Here is a 6,947-nt window from a genome sequence, read left to right as displayed (position 1 = left end):
ATACCGCGTTACCTTTATGCCAAAATTGAAAGGCAATGTCCTTAAATAGCTTTAAATCGCCCGGACCATCAGTTAACAAAAGGCCCAAATTCTACGTCCGAAAAATATGAAAAAGAAGCCATCCTCTCATTTACGCGGATATCGTTCTCGTCGGTCCTTCTACTTTCCATTTTCCTCTCAGTTGGCTGATCGCACGTTATGCACCCCCGCAGCTGGCGTCCGCTAGAACAGCCCATTGCTCAGCCATAAAACCTTCCTCTCTTCGCATAAAGACCCACCAGACAGCATTTCGCGATTCGTCGCAGGCAGTGAAGCATCGCGAACGAGATGCAAGTTGAATGTCGCTTGCGAACGTCTGAAAAACAGGAGCGACAGAAAAAGAAAAAAGAATGCGAGGAAGAGCATATTTTCCCGAGCACTTGACTTAAGTGATACCTAGACGCCACGGGGCAGGTAGGACTAACCTCCATGGTTCCATCGTAATAAATACATGCAAAATCCCGTGCACTTACACGCAGTACGTTCATTCTCGTGGCCGGTTGGCCGCCGCGAGGATCACTGATACTCGCGCCGAGGCAGCATGACCGGTGTGCGCCAGATTCCGCACCATCTGTATGCTCGTGCCCTCCAGCTGCCCTCACAGGCTGAAGGCTCTCAGCGCAAAGAGCGCGCATAGCTGACGCCGCATAGCAGCCAGCATGTGCTGACGTGGCGTCTCCAATGCGAAATGCTGGAAATGACCTCCGCCCTAAAGAGGTATAGGGAGAAGGCAGGAAGGTGGGATTCTTGGCAGCACAAAACAAAACAGCCAAGGGTCGATGGGAAGCATCAACCCGCTATCCAGCGTTTCGAAAAGAGGACTTGTCTTCGTCCGGGCGAAGACCGACAAAGAAAAATCCTCGTACCGAAATGTTGACTACCGGCCCGAGGCCCGGCCTTCGTTGATTTCGTTTTGTGGTGCACCCTAACCGAATGTTTCTTCAAGCAAGAGGTTTACGCAGACCATCTGCACTTCAGAGAGCGAGAAGCGCTGTTGTTTTCGCTGCGCAAAGCCCCTAGGAGGGTCATGGCGAGCGCGAGTGGCACCATTCGGTGAAAAAGGGGGGGGGGGGGGGGGGGGGACTACTTTCTCTCTCTCAGTTTGCAGCCAGCGATGCGAGCGGCAAGGTGTTTAATAATAATCATAATAATTGGTTTTTCGGGAAAGGAAATGGCGCAGTATCTTCCTCATATGTCGTTGGAACCTGAACCGCGCCGTAAGGGCTTCCTCCGAAGGCGAAAACCAACTCTGTCAGTGCACGTTAAAGATCCCAAGGTGGTCGAAATTATTCCGGAGCCATCCACTACGGCACCTCTTTCTTCCTTTCTTCTTTCACTTCCTCCTTTATCCCTTTCCTTACGGCGCGGTTCAGGTGACCAACGATATGTGAGACAGATACTGCGCCATTGCCTTTCCCCCAAAACTAACTATTCCTATTATTATTATTAATTATGGGAGCTTCGACCTACCATGACAGCTAATGGCATAACAGCTATAAAAACACTGCAGGCAAGGTACCGACGATATAATTTTATCGCTTTCTTTGGAGATCATGCACGCTTGCGCATGCACAGAGGGTCTACTGGAATAGAGTCCACTGTGGGGCTAAATTCATTAGTTAGAACTGGGAAGACATTTGAATTCCCTAGGGTGTTTTGAATGTGCCATCACTGAAAGGACTCTTAGCAATTGCTTTACGTCTTTCTGTAGAGGGAAGGAATGCGCTAAGTGGACCACAGGCAGTGGTTTATGGTGGAGTTCTTGGAGCTAGCATCTTAAGTTTCATTCTTCGTTTGTTACACTTCTGTGGCGTGCAGCGCGTGAACTTAGCTTTCTTTTTTTTTTGCGCGCGTGCGTGTTGTGAGTGCGACGTTGTACTTTTGAGAGCGCATATGTAATTTCTCACATTGTTTCACCTATGCTTTTATGTATGCATTTCTATTATGTTATTACCTACAATGGTTTAAGATTTTGTATGTTTAATTGTTGCATTCCTGACATCTAAAAACGTTTTCTGGATCAATAAAAGAAAAAATAGGAAGTGGTTAAAATTTTTGTATGCTTATGTCTTGTATTTCACAACAGCGCAAATCATTTTCTGGAGTTAAAGTACCTGCCAGTAAATAGAAAAATACAGTCAAAACGTTACGTGATGACACATGCCGCTGGAAATTAATTTAGTGCTTTCATGAAATACCTACAATATAACATTTATAACTTTGGAACATACGCACCAAGAAGCCCATCGTCTTTTTGTATGCTTAGAGCTATACTCCTCTGAGGGGAATGCACATAAAGCAAGCAAGTGCCAATACTCAGGACGTAAAGCATTATCATGATGGATGTGCGGTAAAAACGTGTTTTTCACAATTTTAACTGACCATTCACATAGTGGATGCAAATTATACATAGCTGATTTCATTATCTGAGGCAATGAGAGACTTGTTTCTCAAACTGTAGGGGCACTTAATCTCAGTAAGTTGAGCTTCGCTGCCGGATGTTGCAATGCCGTCGGGACTGCAACACAAACATGGCTGCTCGGAATCGATGATCAGCCCAACCTGAAAGTAATTGAAACTAAATGCAGCATACCTTGTAGTGAAGTCACCTAGTGAATTTTCGTCCCAAGTTCCAGCTCCAACTCCTGCTTAGCTGTTTTTTTCCATTATCTTTCCTGCACCATCATGTGGAAGAGAACTGCATCGCAGCTTGCAAAGACACTATTAATGCATTGTGTTATTTCAGCCACTGTACTGCCCATTTTCAATAAACAAATATATTCATCAGGGCACAGAGCTTACTACAAGAGGTTACAACACTTGAGAAGACTCTTGGCGAGGTAAAAAAATCAACTAAATACTGAAAGTCAGTCGTTGTTGTCTTGATGCAGTGTGTGGTCAAACTGCCCACGCGCACTTATCGTTCTTGGTGCCACCTGGATAACAATTGCATAATTTGTGCTCAGAAACAAAAAAATAGTGTGTGCCGTAAATAAATAAAAACTAGCCAAACAAAAACAAATCGTTGAACTGCTGCCTGGCCTTTTGTAATCAAGGCTATCTCAATTATCTCTTATAGGTCATTTTGGACGGCCTGTTTGTAAAAGAGCTTCTTTTTCCTTCAAAGTACGCTCCGTGTTGCGCCTTCTCATTTTCCATGGACAGAGCTGTGTAATTTACGACATGGTACAAAGCCGTCCCTTCCCGCTCACCAGGACTTTCACTGGCTCTGATTCACAATCACCCACCCTCTCAGTTAGCTCTGAGGCAACTGGTTCGCATTCATGCATCTCAGTGGAACTACTTTCAGTTCTCAGAACATGGTTGAGTCAGCAGCTCAGGCCTGGAAATTTCTCATGATAAACTGTGGGACCAATGGATTGGACGTTGCCAGGAACGGCCTGTGCAAAAACGTATAAAACATAGCGCGAAAGAAATGCTGAATAGACACACGTTTTTTAATGCTCACCTGCAAACAACTCCTCCATAAATTCGCGCGCGCGCGCGTGTGTGTGAGTGAGTGTGAGTGTAAGTGTGTGTGTGTGTCCAGCGTTGGCTTCGACGGTTTGTGCCATTCACACGGAAAGACCACGCATGATGCATTGTTGCAGCTGTCGATGAAGATCGCCAGTGCTGCTGCATGATCGCCCTCGCAATCTCCTTTGGGTTGCCTGAGAACTAGTAAACAATGCGCCCAGTTATTTTAGCCCTTCTTAGAACAGTGCCAAGAGCTGTAAATCTCCTTACTCAAGGCGGATGTCGTAGTCAACATCCGCCGTCTACTTTTTCATTCATTCATTCATTCATTCATTCATTCATTCATTCATTCATTCATTCATTCATTCATTCATTCATTTTCGACAGAATCACGTAATGTGTTCATGCATATATACATTCATTGTGTTCATCTCTTTTTTTGTCAAGCTTTTTTTTTTAAATACGCGTCAAGGCTTTCAATGCGTTGAAATCCGCAGAAAAGCAGGCGTTGACTCGCCCGCGGTTCCTTTCTGGCAACGCTGTCAGTGCACGTCTGCCATGCGGCCGGGCTGACGCGAACGCACTGGGCGTCCAGTTAACGCGGCGAGTGCCACGCGGCGGCGCTGGTGATGTGGTCGCTGCTGGCGCCACCATACTATCGCACGGAGCCTTGATCACACAAAAAGTAGCCTGATGAGACTGGTGATGAGACTGATGTGGCCTAAACCCATCGTAACAGGTGGTCATATCACACAACACTAACGTGTTGTTCAGATGGGTGCGGTGACTGCTCGCGCTCCTTCTGCATGTATCCGCATATCCACGGCCTTCTGGTGTGTTGTGTATTCTTTCTTTTTTTTTGGAGGGGGGGGGGGGTGCGTCTTCTACGAGCGGCATCGTTTACTCCTGCCTCTGAGTTTGTGTGTTTCCTACGAACGTGTAGGCAACGAGGGCCAAGGAGGACCGGAACAGTGCGGAGACACTCCCGGCTTTGAGCGCTGGTGACTGGCCCGTGATCGGGCTTCGTCGGCGGCGCCCGCGAGGCGAGTTTGGGAGCGAAACGGCCTGGTCAAGGTCCTCGGCAAGCCCCCTCGGCAAGACAAGGGGCTCTTCGACGAACGACAGAGAAGAGGGGCGTTTGTGTCATGTGTTCCGTCTGTCCGCTCTTTATGTATCCGTACTGTAAAGTTAATACAGTTTTCCTCCCTTGTTTGTTAAAGAATGCGTTTGTTAAAGAATGCGGGTAAGACTACTTTCGGCAGGGAGAGAAGGAAGCTGATGGGAGCAAGCATTGCAGCGCACATTCATAAACACTTGAAGTGGTCCCCCAGCGCCAGCGAGCGTACGACGGCACGGTGACAGAGCTCACGTGGCATGCTGTAGCGATAGGCTTCTCATGCACGGGTAGCGGCTGCAATACGGGTCGCCCTGCCGGACACATACACACGGCGCAGCAGCTTCTCGCTTTGTATACTGCTGCTGGCGTGCGGACCTGCAATCAGACGGGCCCTGCTGCGGGCCACGAGCAGTGCGCGCGCGTATATCGGTGTGCCCCGGCGGAGGATCGATGCGGCCGGCAGCAGCCGCCTTCGCGTGGCCCGCGGCAGCCAGCTGCCCCCCCGCCGAGAAAACAAAACCGGTCAGCGGCGCCGACTAATGCCTGAGCTCCGGCGTGCGTCCTGTCGGGAGTTCGTCACGTCCGGCGGCGAGGCTCACGTCGCTTACGCCCGCTCACGTCACCGTGTCTTGCCGATGGCGCTCCACGCTGAAAGCCGTGGGCCTCGTGTCTGAGGGTGACAAACACACGGGCTTTCGATGTTTCTGCATTTGTTTTCCCTTAGTGTACGGGGAGGCGCCGGGGGCAGCGTGTTAGTGCCTCTTTTGTTTTTGGTTCATATTAATCATTTGTTTGATGCAATACATAAGTATGTACCCCCCAGATTATTCGCGGGTGATTGTGTTGTTTTAAGGAAATGTCATCGACAAATGACCATGCTTTACTGCAAATCGCACTCGAAGAGATTCGAAAGTGGGGCATGGAGCTTGAAGGGGCGCAGAGGAGAACCCACAGTCACGAGCGAAAGTTGGCGAGCCCTTCCCGGCGACGGATTAGTAGAAAATAGACGTCCATGCCCTTTTTCCTACCGGCTTCAGGGTAGTTCAGTTATGGATGTAGAGTTCTATAAGTACTTTCCTGTCACACTTGCAAACGCTCTGACATGGTACACACATTTCAGATATCTGTCACTTCGAAAACTGGTTTATTATGCGGAGATATAAATCGGCTTAGACTGACACAGGATTGCTTGCCTATGATGCATTTTTCAGGCCCAAACTCGAATATGCGACGGCTATTTGAAACCCCCGTAATATATATATGAGGTACTTGACTGCTTAAAATAATAAACATCGAAGTATACGCTTCGTTTAAGGAAACATTTTTATTTTACTCGACGTTTCGATCGGAGGGCCGATCTCCCCTCTCTCTCTCTCTCTCTCTCTCTCTCTCTATATATATATATATATATATATATATATATATATATATATATATATATATATATATATATATATATATATATATATATATATATATATGATTTAAGAGAAGTGGGCACTTCTCTTAACTTATAGCCAAGGCAACCTACGTACGTAACACACACACACACACACACACACACACACACACACACACACACACACACACACACACACACACACACACACACACACACACACATATATATATATATATATATATATATATATATATATATATATATATATATATATATATATATATATATATATTGCGTTACTCGACGGGAGCGAGTCTAGAGAAAAGTCAATTCCGTTTATGTTCACTAAATATAAACGGCATTATTCCCTATAGTCATGAGACAACACGGCTTTATTACACTAGAAGTGCGCATTGATATTCACAGGTTAACATTTTTGCCTACAATTCTTACAGGTGAGATAAATAAGCCTCTTCATTGTGTAAGGTCATCTACTGCACGAAGGACGAGACGCATCACAGTCACTTCGTAGTTCAAATTTTTTGCGCCCACGGAAGCAGTTAAATAGTTTCTACCCCAGAACAACCGCAGATTGGAATTCCTTCCCGGTTACAGTAGTGGTATCCAATGGCTTTGCAAAGCTGTTTGAATATTATTTCATGTAATTTTTTCCACCTTCTCTTGTGTATATTTTACCATAGTATTCCCAAGTTTTGTCATTTTGTTTTTTTAGTTTTTGGGCAGTGTAACTCATGTATCAAGCTGTTAGCTATGCACCTGCGTTGTTATGCCCCTCCTGCTTGGGTCAAACTGGCCTGCAGTATCTGTGAATAATTAAGAAATCTCGGTACGTACTAATAGCGAGCCATGCAGGGCTTGTATAAGATAGGGCAAGTGGCGTTATTAAAGCTT

This window comes from Amblyomma americanum, chromosome 1 (genome assembly GCF_052857255.1).
Source record: "Amblyomma americanum isolate KBUSLIRL-KWMA chromosome 1, ASM5285725v1, whole genome shotgun sequence".
In the NCBI taxonomy this organism is placed as follows: Eukaryota; Metazoa; Arthropoda; class Arachnida; order Ixodida; family Ixodidae; genus Amblyomma; species Amblyomma americanum.
The sequence above is the reverse complement of the archived record's forward strand: the minus strand, read 5'-3'. Positions refer to the sequence as shown.